We start from the raw sequence: 12,932 nt of genomic DNA, 5'->3' as shown, positions 1-12,932 counted from the left end.
GTTGCTCAGGTAACCTTAGTTTATTGTCCTTCCTGCAACCAGGTATTGCTTCAGGGTAAACTACTGAGACACAGGCCCCCATTAAACTTATAGACGGCTGAGTCCTACTCTGGCAGGTGATAATGGTTGGAAGTAAAGAACTTCCTTTGGGTGATCTGTTCATATTTAGCTTATCATGGCTGGCTCCTGCATACTTTAAGTACTTTATTGAATAAGAGTTGAGACATTCTTGTCTCATTCCTGATTTTAGAGAAAATGCTTTCATTTTTCCCTGGTTAGTATAAAGCTGGCTGTAGATTTGTCATATCTAGTCTCTATCATGTTGAGGTATGTTTTATCCCCGATTTCTTCCAGGCTTTTATAATGAAGGAATGCTGATGTTTGTCAAAAGTCTTTTCTACATCTATTGAGATGACCACACAATTGCTATTCTTAGGGTTTTTACCTGCTGTCTTACGTTTGTTTGGTAAAGAGTTATTTACTTTTCTTTTATGTATATGTGTGTTTTGTCTGTATGTGTGCATATCTCCCGAGTGTGTGGCTGTGGCTGGTGCCTGTGGAGCAAGAAGAGGGCATTTTCATTTGATTCTGACTCTTTTTTCCCCTCGATTTCTTCAATGGCCTAGTGGTCATTTAGGTGTATGTTATTCATTCTCCAAGTGTTTGTATGTTTCTGTGGTTTCTCTTGTTCTTGATGTCTGCTTTTATCCTCTGCTATCCATTATCTGTTTTTCTAAAATGTTTTTTTTATTTAATAATACTCCCTTCTTCTATATGGCTTGTGGTGCTTTCCCATGATTCATAGTGCTAGCTGTCGGGGTCTATCTCTAGCAGCCACTGAGCTGATACCAAGTCTTTGTCATGAGTCACCATAGGACCTATGAGAAGCAACTAGGTTTTACAATCTGCAACTCTCTTGAGTTCTCCCCATTCTTGACTAACTAGGTGATTATTTTATCTGGCTTTCTACCATATTGGCCTCCTCATATTGTAAAGGACATCTGGGTGGAAATGTTAGTAATTATAATAGTATAATAAATTATACACACATTTAAGAAGAGCAAGTTTCCTCTGCCATGTGTCTCTATTCAGGCTTTTTATACCCATGCTGCAGCAGTTCCCATGGAATTACAAATATCCCACACTCCTGCTGTCCTTCTTGCATTAGAAGGATGTCATAGATTTTGAGGAGAACTCTATATGCTTACCCTACTAAACTTTATCCGTTAGCAAAATAATAAGACATCCCCTCCCTTTACAAATGTAACTGTCATGCACTTCTGAGACTCAGTGTTGCGAAAATGGTGTTAGAAGTGAGTGGGGTGGGGTGGTGGTTTGCTTCCATGAGTGGTTGCCCGGACATGGCTCTTCTCTTTGAGAGATGATACAGAGGTAGGGCCAGATCCTCTCTATAGTTATGTATATGACGTACCAAAGAACCCTAGGCTTGGAAGCAGAAAACCTACATTCAACTCTTTTTCTTCCCTTTTGTGTTCCCTAACAGTGGGCAGGGGCCATAGCCCCAGGAAGACCCAGGGCCAGTTAAAAGTCAGCTTAAGGTATAGAATATATATTGAATATATATATATATTCAATCTCCTCAAAATTTGCAGATCCTCTATAATACAGACTTTTTCAGGACATGAAGCAAGTAGCTTTAAACTGAAAACTGGGAGTATGAACTCCCAGCTCTTTCCACCTTGCTGCCTACAAGCAGTGAATATATTGCCTTTTGCACAGGTAATATATATTTTCATGTAAAAGTGTCCCCGTCCACTCTTGTATTCCAAGAAAATAAGGGCACCTCAACATTAATGATGCAAAATGGCCACCAATTTAAATATGCACAAATAAGCCTTACTAAAGTGACCATCTTTTTCAATTAGTTTCCCCTCAATTTAATACAACATAGCGGTTCCCCACCTAACAACTACCGGGAAAGTTTCCCTTGTTTTCTAGGAAGGCCTTCTCTTTACATTCATGTGAAATGAACCTTTGAATTTATTTTTCTGCCTCTAGCTAGTTTGTCTCCAAGACTCACCCACCCTCTAACCCTAAAAGAGTAGAGGAAAAGGTTTTGTTTTGTGTGTTTTCCTTCCCTAATACTGGGAAGTTCTCCCCCTTATCTGCACTGCCAAATCCTCAGGAGTTCACCGTGCTCAAAAATTCTCCCAAATTATCATTGCCTATAGCTCTCTGCCATGTCCAGTCCCGCATGGAATCAGTGGGGTAAACGGACATGTGGAGCCATTTACAAATCGTGTCAGACACTTGCAACATAGCCAGCTGATATGGTTTGTCTAATTTCTGACAAGCTCTTCAATCCATAGACAGCTAAGAGTTTTAGTAATTCAGATACGATTTAACAAGTGGGAATGTGCCCTGATCTACTCCTGTCCCCCAATGATTTATTATCAACAGGTCAATTGAACTATTTTCCACCTTTATACAATTTGTACTCTCCACAGTGAACCTTCTTCCAGCTTCCACTCTGCTAGAATGTCACACGTTCGTCAATGTCACAGACAACTTCTTTTCCAAGAGTTAACTTCGTGGAGTGGAGATACAGCAGTGTTGTAAAGTGTTGGCTCAGCATCTGCAAATCCTGGCTTCTACACCCCCGTCCCCCCAACAACAATAAACAATAACAGCTTTGGAATAGTGGAAGAATTTCTTAACTTTTGTGTGCTATGTTTTCGTTTTTTGGATGTTTTTAGTTTTTTGTTTGTTTTGGTTTTTCAAGACAGGGTTTCTCTGTAACCCTGACCATTCTGGAACTTGCTCTCTGGACAAGGCTGGACTTGAACTCAGAGATCCGCCTGCCTCCGCCTCCTGACTGCTGGGGTTAAAGGTGTGTGCCACCACCACTTAGCTTCTGTGCTATTTTTAATGTAACAATTAGCAAACATATCGACCTATCCTTAAATTAATATTCATTATTCCATAAAATTATGTTTTTCTTCTTATATTATTATTTATTATTATGATTTTTAGTTATTTGAGACAGGTTCTCCTATAGCCTTGAACTCATTGAGATCTACCTGCTTCTACCTTCTGAGTGCTGAGGTTAAAGGCATGTACCACTTTGACCAGCCTATTTGTGTTATTTCTAAGTTATGTTATATGTGTGTCTATAGTGCTAAAGCCCAAGGAGACCAGTGCTATTAGATCTCTCTGGAACTGGAGTTACAGGTGGTTGTGAGCCACCCAATATGGGGTGCTGGAAATGGAACTGGGGTCCTTTACAAGAACTGCACATGTTCTTAACTGCTGAGTCATCTCTCCAGCTCTTCTTAGAATTTTCTTTCCTGTCTTATATTTTACTCTGTATGTGTATGGGGGGCACACACGCATGTGGAGGTCAGAGGACAATTTCCAGAAGCTGATCCTCTCCTGCTACACGGGTTCCTGGGATTGAACTCAGATTGTTAGTTTTGGCCTTTATCCTCTGAGACGTCTCACTGGCCAACAAAACAGCAAAAACTCTAGCAACGCGTTTTAACATACCAAGCACAGAACCATTCAAGAATGATAGATTATATAGGTCATAGTCAGCTGTCTTTAATTTTTGAGAGGAGGCAATTGCTGCCAGGAACTTTTAGCCCTGAGAACTCTTTTCTGGGATTGGTGCCAGAGATCAGGAAGGGCACAACGTTGTGGATATGGGGGACAGTCCCTGAGGTAACTCATATTGTTCCCATTTCCTGCTGTGTCATCTTGGGCATGGGCTAGATTGACGACTCGCTTTCTACGGCAAGATGAGGTCACACAAGGACAGGCTTCCTATTGCTCTGTCGTCCTGTCCTCACTCTTCCCGCTGCCCCTCCACCTCTCTAAGCACCTCCTCCTCTGGCTGCTGTGTTCAGAGCTGCCCTGGAGTGAGATCCACCTGAGAAGGAAACCAGAACCCGTGATGCCTGAGGCCCGGCAATAGCCACACAAAGAACGTGGACACAATCTTCCTTTAGTCAGCCCCTGAGATGAAGAGTCACATACTACCAGGTCACTAAAGTGCCGTACCTGTCCCCTGAGCTTTGAGGCATAGGGGCCCAGCTAAGTCATGCCTGGAACCCTGACCTATATAAACAGAAATGGTAAATGTTTGTTTTAGACCACTCTTTCTAACATAGATAGGTATCTGATGCCCATGATTGGAAATTAATAGGATGCTAATCAATCCTCTTTGCAGACAATCGGAACAGCTCTAGATGGTTAACTCCCGCAGGTTTGTACTGCCCAGGTCCACAGGGCTCAGCTGGGACTTGGTGAGGTCTTTGCTCTCCTCCTCACTCCAGTTGCCACAGCCGAAGGGCTCTTCTTCTTCTGTTGGGATATTTTGGTAACAATGAGCAGTCCACCAAACCAGGAACTTCATCAGATCAAGTACAACCTCCACTCCATTAAAGACGCAATCAGTAACTTGCTTCTGCTTCTTGAGCAAGCTGCTATCTCTGCTCTGCTATACCCGCATTGCAATTTTGTTTGCATGGTCCCTGAGGATATCTAGGTATTCGGTGCTTAGAATGAGAACATAGACCTTTTATTTTCTTTTTTCTTCTGGGAGATTCACCATTCACATTTCTCTGGGCTACGGATGAAAGTTATTTCTATTTCTATTTTTATTTTTTTCAAGACAGGGTTTCTCTGTGTAACAGCCTTGGCTTTCCTGGAACTTGCTCTGTAGACCAGGCTGGCCTCGAACTCACAGAGAGCTGCCTGTCTGCCGCCCAAGTGCTGGGATTAAAGTGCCACCACTGCCTGGCCATGCTTCTATTTTTAAAAAATAACCTTCCATCAATTCACTGAAGATTTCATATAACATATCTCGATCATATTCACCCCCATATTTCCTATCCCCTCCCAGATTCTCTCCCACTTCCCTTTCCACCTACATAGCCTGATAGCCTGTGTTGAAAAAAAAAATCCTAATTTGTACTGCTCAAATACGTTTGGGTTTGAGACCTATCTACCATGGAGCTTGGTTGACTTAACCAGATCATGACCTTAAAGAAGGTGCTAGCAGCAGCTAGCAATGGCCAATAGCTAGCTCCTCAGCTAGAGAGGGGACTTCATAACCATTTTCCCACTGCATCCTGGGATTTTCTGTGGCGTGAACTCTTACAAATCTTGGGCGTGTTATTCTACACACTGTGAGTTCAAATGAGCAACTGCTATGCTATTGTCTTGAAAGCACCATTTCCTTGCGGTCAAATACGCCTGTGGCTCTTACCACCTCCGCCCTTTCTGTGAAAATCCCATAGCCTTGCACAGAAGGATGCGATATGAAAATCCCATTTGGGGATGAGCACCCTGAAGACTTTTATTCTCTGCACACTGACCAGCTAATTGCCATCTACTACAAGAAGAAGCTTCTCTGGTGACGATTGAGAGATACCCTATCCTACAGGTCTGGCTACAATAAGTCATTAGGACTCACTTTAATACTACATCCATCTAGCCGACTATAATAACAGGCTCTCCCCTAGGACTCTCTAGCCAGAGGTTCTTGACCCTGAGAACCGTGCTAGGTATGGTTTCTGTCATGTGCAGCAGGTCTAAAGTCCGATCAGAAAGTATTTGGTTACGCCCATGGCATATGTACCACAAACATCCAACATAATCCTCTGTCTTAGGCCATATTTATTAAGATTAAACTTTATAGGCTGAAGGAAATGGGGTGGCATTGATAGCAGTCATTCTACTCCAAGAGGCAATTACACCATAAAGTGCTGAAGAAACTTGCCAAGGCTCCAACATTTGGGGTTCTTTTACTGAAACAAATTACAGCTGGTGTAACCTCACGTTAGTGAGATGTGAGGATTTCCTGATTTTGGCCGAATGCAGAGTTAGCAAATCCAGGCAGAGAAGTTACTAGACAGGGTGCTGGGCAATATTGGGAAAGGGCTTGTGGTAGTTTGAAAGAAAATGGCCCCCAAAGGGAGTGGCATATTAGGAGGTGTGGCCTTGTTGGAGGAAGTGTGTCACTGTGGGGGTGGGCTTTCAGGACTCCTTTGTTCAAGCAGTTCTCAGTTGTGACACAGGCTTACTTCTGCTGCCTGCAGATCAAGATGTAGAACTCTCAGCTCCTTCTCCAGCACCATGTCTGCCTGCTTGCCATCCGCCATGATAATAGACTAAACCTCTGAAACTGTAAGCCAGACCCAATGAAATGTTTTCCTTCATAAGAGTTGCTATGGTCATGCTGTCTCGGCACAGCAATAGAAGCTTTAACTAAGGCAGTACTTTATATTTATTGGGGGATTTGGGCACTCTGCCGGTGCTGTTGCTGTTCCACTTCATGAAGGAGGAAATGAGGTACAGAAAGGTTAAGGGACTAAGTAAAGGACATACCAGCATTCAAACGCGGAGTCAGGCTCCACAGCCAACACTAGGCACTGTTTAGCAAGCCTCCTGGCCTGCCCCTGTGCCTGCAGCATGTTTGAAATATTTTAAGTGAAATAAAATGATCGTTAACTTTCAAATACTCATAGTCTGTAAGTGAAGAAGGAACTTCGGTGTTTAAGTCTTTGGTGATTTAAAAGAAATTGTTTTATGATTTTTCTTTTCATATACCTCTAACAATAGGAGTTTACTCTCAGACTTGAGCTATTTCCTCATAGACAGCCTGCGGGAGGAGCATAATGTCTGTGTTTAATCATTTAAGGGACTGCCAGACTGTTTCTCAAGGTGGTCGAACCAGAATCTCATCAGCCAGTTTAGGAGGGTTCCAGTTTCTTCATGGTCTTATTCATCACTGTCTGCTTTAAAAAAAAAAAAAAAAGTACCTCCAGTTAATATAAAGTGATATCTCATGTTTTTTCCTTTGATTTTCTCTCCACCTCCAATTATTGATGTTAAATATATTTTTGTATTTTTTTGTCTATTTGTATTGTTTTCTTTGGAGAGCTTTATTTCTTTACCTGGTTTACTTTATTTCTTTATTTCTTACCTGTCACTTTATTTCTGACCTGATTCAGTTTCTCCTCGCAACTCAATCCGTCACTGGTCTCACTTACCTCAGTGCAGGTCATAATCTCCAGGAAATGGCAAAATGGGTTGGTAAAGCATGTGATCTTTGCATTATTAACCTCTTAGTTTTCAGAGTTCATAACTTCAATAAAGACTCCATGAACTCAAAGTTCGTTGTAGATGGGCTGGTCTTAGATCTAAGAGGGTTTACGTATTCAAGATACCATTGAACCTCTATGAAAGCAGGGCTTTATTCCAGGACCATAACTCAGGATGAGGATCAGTCACAAAATATCAGAAGAAGAATCTAGAATAAAAAAAAATCAAAATAGTGCAGCTCAGGACCTTTCAAAACTCCAAAGGTTAACCAACAAACATGGGTTGCCTTGATCTGTCCTGGTTTTCTCAGATAGTTCTGGGAATTACCAGAGCCCTGGTTAAAGAAGTCCACCAGCCATGTGTCCCCATCTTGTGCTCTCAGGTGTGAGGTTACAGAGCTGTAAATAAGGGAGCCATGAAGTGCATTGCCTAAACTTTGAGGCTGTGTCAACATCATGGCTTTGAACTCTAGACTGGCTGTTTATTTTCAGCTTATGAATCTTGGCATTCACTTTTGCTTCTGTGAGCCTCAGGCAAGTTCAGGTGAGACACAGAAGGGTTCAGGTCTAATGTGGATCATGGCAAAAGTTAGTATCTAAGGGTGGAATTCATATATTGTCAATAATAACCTTGAAAATTCTTCAAGTTCAAAAGCAAGCACATCCCAAGCACATAGTTTAATGTAGACAATGCGAATACAGTTTCCTCATATGCCCCAAAGTTTTCTTCATTATCCTCAATGCACCAATTCCTTTATGCCAGCTCAGAGGAGAGGTTTTCAGAAAAGGGTGGGACTCCCTGGGAGAGACCAAGGTAGAATAATCTGGAAATAAGGATGTGGATTGTCCATAGGCCTGTGTGTGAGGTGTAAGTTCACTTGAGAAAGAGGAACACTTGTCTTTAGCCCACTCTATGTCCCCAATAGAAATGATTTTGCTTCTGTCCCATCTCTGCCCCAAGACTGGTACCTCTGAGCCTGTTTCCATGTCTGTCAATGAGTATATGTGAGCATGTAAGCCAGCTCAAGAAGCTAGGGGGCATGCCAGTAACTACAAGTATTTCTCATGTGTGTGTGTGTGTATGTGTGTGTGTGTGTGTAGGTACATACGCTACAGTGCACATATGGAGGGCAGAGCACATTTGGAAGCAGTATCTCACCTTCTTCTGTGAATACTCTCTCACCTCTGGCAGAAAAAAAAGAGCTCATTTTGGGGAGTCAAACCTTTGCAATCACCTTTCCAGTCTTTCTAAAGATTTCAGCCCATGAGTGAGGCTGATCTCAGGTACAACTGTCTATACTGCTCGTCTCAGGGTCATCGGGTGACTTGTAAGGCATTTCTTAGACTACTTTACTTTTTCCTCTTTTTCTCTAAGTACTCATGTTGACCTCTTGCAAGTTAAGTGTATGCATGCTGGTTCTCCGCCATGGAGACGTCATATGGCAGAGCACTGATCATGCCCTCACATGAAAGACCTTCAACACACACCCAAGAAGTCAAAGTCCCCCCAAACTAAGCTGCTTTGTTGACTGAGATGGTAACCTCCAAGATTTCTCTTCTGAGAGAAGAGCAGGCTACTGCAAGGCACAGTCTAGTGCCCAGCTCTGCTGGCCAACCTACATGGAGGCCTCTCCCACAGCCATTATTCTAGAAGCTTTCCAGGCCTGCTCCACCTAGCCTGTCACTCAGTACACACAGTACAATGGTCATGCCAGAGGTCGGCTGGTGCCTGGAGAAGAGTTCCTTTAAATCGAGCTAGACCCGGAGCTTCAGTGTTTACCCCCAGCAGCAACAATGGCGAGAGGCAAGAATTTAACACTGTCCTCCAGGATCAGGAAGAGTGCCGAGATACAGGCACCATCAGCCAGGAAAACAAGAACATTTGGAACCTGACTGGGAATACAAAGTGGCACCTCCCTGTTATTGTGGCTTATTCATTGGAGACTCCTCACTGAAGTGTTTTAACAAAAGGGAAACCCTTTGCACTGGCGGAAGCAGAAAGGCCTTTCCAGTGTGAGAGTAAGAGACTCTGCCAGACCAGTGGGTTGGCTCAGTGGGTCGAGGTGTTTGCCTCTTAAGTCTGGGAACTTAAGTTCTAACCCCAGAACCCACATAAAGATTAAAGGAGCAAACCAGTCTTACAAAGTTGTCTTCAGACCTCCAAACACATGCCACGGTACACTTGCGCGCACACACACATACACACACCTCACATACACCTCCTAAAAAGACTGCATCAGTTAAGTATTCATCAGGAGAGAAATGGTTAGGGCAATCATGGTATATCTGGTATATCTTCCTAAGAGAATATCTGTCTGTTCTAGTATGGGACAGACTCTGGGGCCTATTACTAAGAGGGAAAAAGCAGGGTGTGTGAAAGATAGAAAAGGAAAGGAGATTGTAGTGATAAGCCCACATCCTTTTTGATATTTGCTTTGCAGATCTCTAGGAAGAGACACAAAACACGATCAGCAGCTGTTGCTTTCATAAAGGAAGACATACTCCTTATACTGTTTAAATATTTTGTGCACTTGTATCAGATTTGTTTAAATAATCGCATAATATTAAAATCCAACTATAAGGAAACTTACAAAAGAAAAACCCATCTCTTGTCTTTTTCCTTTGTATTACTAGCAAAGTGGTGTGTAATAGACTTCCTCTTTGGCCTTTTCTGGCAAAAGGGTTTTACAATTGGATAATCAAACGTTGGGTTGGATAGCATCCACACAGTAAACACAGAAATATACAGTCATCTTTTAAAGATCATACATATAATTCAGATAATGACAACATGTAGAGCGGAGCAGGCAGGTACAATGACTGTGCAGATTTGTGTTGATCCAACACAGTCTCACAGGACTCAGAAAATGAACCTGTATTTTCCCTTATATCAGAGAAAGAAAAATGATTCCTTCACACTACGTTCAAATTTCTATGAATATATAGGACATGGTGACTCACGTCTCTAATATTAGCACTGGAGAGGCTGAGGCAGGGGGACTGTGAGTTTGAGTCCAGCCTGGACTAGATGGTGGGATTCTGGTGGAAAGAGAAAGGGGGTGGTGAGAAGAAACATGAGTTTCCTTCTTATAACTATGAGGAATTTAAGTCTTTTTTAATTAAACAAATGCAACACATCCTTCCATAGTGAAACAAACTCTCCACAACAATGTCCTCCTTTCCTAGGGTCGCCTCTGGGGTTTCCTCTGGGAAAACGCCAGTACTCCTACTCTTGGCTCAGGTGGCTTCTTTATAACCTCACAACTGAGACTCTGCACCATAACCATTGGCTGCCTCAGGAGGAGGGCAGGTACCTGGCATCTTCTAAGTCCTGGTCCTAATACTGTAAATGGGAACCAAGGAAAGCTGGGACCAAGACAAGGATGGCCAACATGGTCACACAAGAAGGAAAGGGAACTCCATCAAGGATAATCTCACAAGATCACTAGCCTTTGTGTCTCTTCATGTAATTTAAAGTCTGCAGAATGGTACTTGGCAGACACTTATTTAGTGACTGGTGGACAGGAGGCCCAGAGCTGCCTGATAAAAATACCAACTCTGTGAGCTGTCTTGCCACCTTCAAGGGGCCCACTAGGCACAGGGGGGCAAGTGCCTCGTAAGGAAAGATCTTCTGGGCAGGCCTGGCAGTTTGGAAGAAGTGGTGGCATTTGAGGTGTGAATTTGGCAGGATTCAATGGGTAGAGATGGGCAAGAAAGTCGGTTTTAGACTCATGAGATCAGCAGAGAGCACCATGTCAATGGAAGCAGAGTCATCGGGACAACTGACCAGAAAGGTGGCTTTCAGAATATGGCTTATTAGTTACATCCTAAGAGTCATGAGGATTTCATGGCTTTAGTTAGGATGACATGGGAGAGTTTGAACAAGGACATGAAGGCTTGGGCTCTGCTTGGCAGCAGTGGCACTGGGGGAAGACAATAAAATGTATGGATTTAAGGATTTAAAGAGAGTTTAGCGGCAGGTAACTTTTGTGCTTTAATTAGGCTTAGTAAGACATTAGACATGAACAAGTATAAACTGCCTAGCCATTCCCTCCTCTCAGGATGGATGATGCTTCCTGGCTGTATTACGAGCTAACCTGTACCCTCACAATACCTGTTGCTTCTCGGAGGCAGCTGACTGGAACTTTTTGCCACTCCTGATGAAGGCTATGTGTTGCACTGTGAAGTATTTACCAGTGCGGCCTAAGAAATGCATTGGAGCTGGAGTCTTAAAATGCTTTGTATTCTTTGACCTAACAGCTCTGTGCCTGCTTTTAATTTCAGTACACATGAGGCAGAGCCTGGTGGATCTCTGTGAGACTGAGGTCAGCCAGAGTTACACAGAGTGCCCCTGTCTCAAAAAAAAAAAAAAAAAAAAAAAAAAAAAAAAGTTTGCTTACGCATGAGCCTGAACCTAAGCCAGCATCAGCCACAGTTTCTGCCTCAGGTTCATAGGTTCATGCTGGAATTCCTGCCCTGGCCTCAGTGAGGGGCTGCAACCTCCAAGGTGAAATAAACCCCTTCCTCCCCGCTGCTCCTAAAAATAATACACCACAAAATGTACTAAATAAACGCGCTTATGTTCCCCCCAGGTTCTCCCAAATCACACATAAACACCCGCGTGTCAAATGCAACCCTTCCCTTAACAGCTCTCCGTGAAATGAGACTCTGGTGTACGATTGACACAGCAGTTCTGATTAGGCTTCGGAACACCTTGTTCTGTACCCGAGACCCGCACAACCGAGCCTTGCCCCCCGCTGAATTGCTCTTTGCTCTGATCGAGGCAGCTTAAGAACAGTGTCCACGGTTATTTGGGCATGCTGTGGGTAGTTAGTATGAGCGAGGTTGACACCAGGTACCTGCCAACAAGAAAGTCTCCAGACGTTTCCTAGACCGTTGCAGACTGTATTACATGCCTAAATGCCGATATAGTCAGAAGCGAGCTTGGAAAAATGTTGCTCTTTCCCAAAGAGCAGCAAATCTTCATCCAGGAGAAACCTGAGAGCCTCTTTCCTAGGTCGCACGTGTGTTGTGACCCCACTTCTTTAGCTCTGAGACGGACAGAAGCGAGATACAGGAGTAATTTGCCACCTCTGTTCCGGTTTGCTCAGGGTGCCGAGAGCAAGTGGCTCTGTGTTTAAACCGCGGGAGTCCTTGTGTTAACGTGCAAAAACAAAACCAGACAGCAGAAACAGAAAAGCTGGGGCAGTCTCTAGGGCCATCAAACAATAGACTTCACAGATGTAAAGCATGTGGCCTGTGAGTGTGGATCAATAGGATTTGCTTATGGACAGGGCAAAGGACAAAACAGGCTGATGGAGCGCCGTGCACAGAGGCGCAGCTGTGTGGGGAACCTTGCTCCCTCTGCAGAGTTTCCAGAGCCTTGGGGAACTTCTATGGAAATGTACAGGAAAAGGTGGGGGAGAAGCCCTGGGGCGGAGGCTAATGAGAAAGGCGTGACTGAGCTGGGCCACTCCCTCTTCACCAGCTGAGACAAAACGTTCCCAGACTGCGAGTACCCATCGTGGTTAGCATTGTATTGTGCAAATGCCTCTTGGGAAAGTTACTCTTGATATTGGGCAATCCTGAGTTGACCCTCCAGATCAGCTGCCTGCTGTCTCCTGCTCTTGAGGCTACAGGACTCTGTGGTCAACACCTGCAGGTTCCCTTTCAGTTGACTTCAGGTGGTAGACATTGGCAGGACACCAGAAAATAAGAGAGGTACCAGGGAAGGTCCATAGTAGCTGATTAGCAGAACAACATGGCTCAGCCGTTAAGAGCACCTGTTCCTCTTGCAGAGGACCCAAGACCAAATCCCAGCACCCAAATAGTGGTTCACAGCCATCTGTAACTCCAGTCCCAGGG

The 12,932-nt window shown here is 43.7% G+C and overlaps 1 long non-coding RNA gene across 1 annotated transcript; it reads right to left on the bottom strand.

Annotated features, from left to right (window-relative positions):
* Nucleotides 1-5,623: 5,623 nt before the first annotated feature.
* On the bottom strand, nt 5,624-12,327 carry LOC119827438. Its single transcript, XR_005287667.1, has 3 exons — nt 11,927-12,327; nt 7,017-7,276; nt 5,624-6,761 (listed from the first exon to the last, which is right to left on the bottom strand). It is a non-coding gene; the product is annotated as an uncharacterized LOC119827438 (long non-coding RNA).
* Between the last annotated feature and the right edge of the window lie 605 nt (nt 12,328-12,932).

This window comes from Arvicola amphibius, chromosome 1 (genome assembly GCF_903992535.2).
Source record: "Arvicola amphibius chromosome 1, mArvAmp1.2, whole genome shotgun sequence".
In the NCBI taxonomy this organism is placed as follows: Eukaryota; Metazoa; Chordata; class Mammalia; order Rodentia; family Cricetidae; genus Arvicola; species Arvicola amphibius.
The sequence above is the reverse complement of the archived record's forward strand: the minus strand, read 5'-3'. Positions and strand labels throughout refer to the sequence as shown.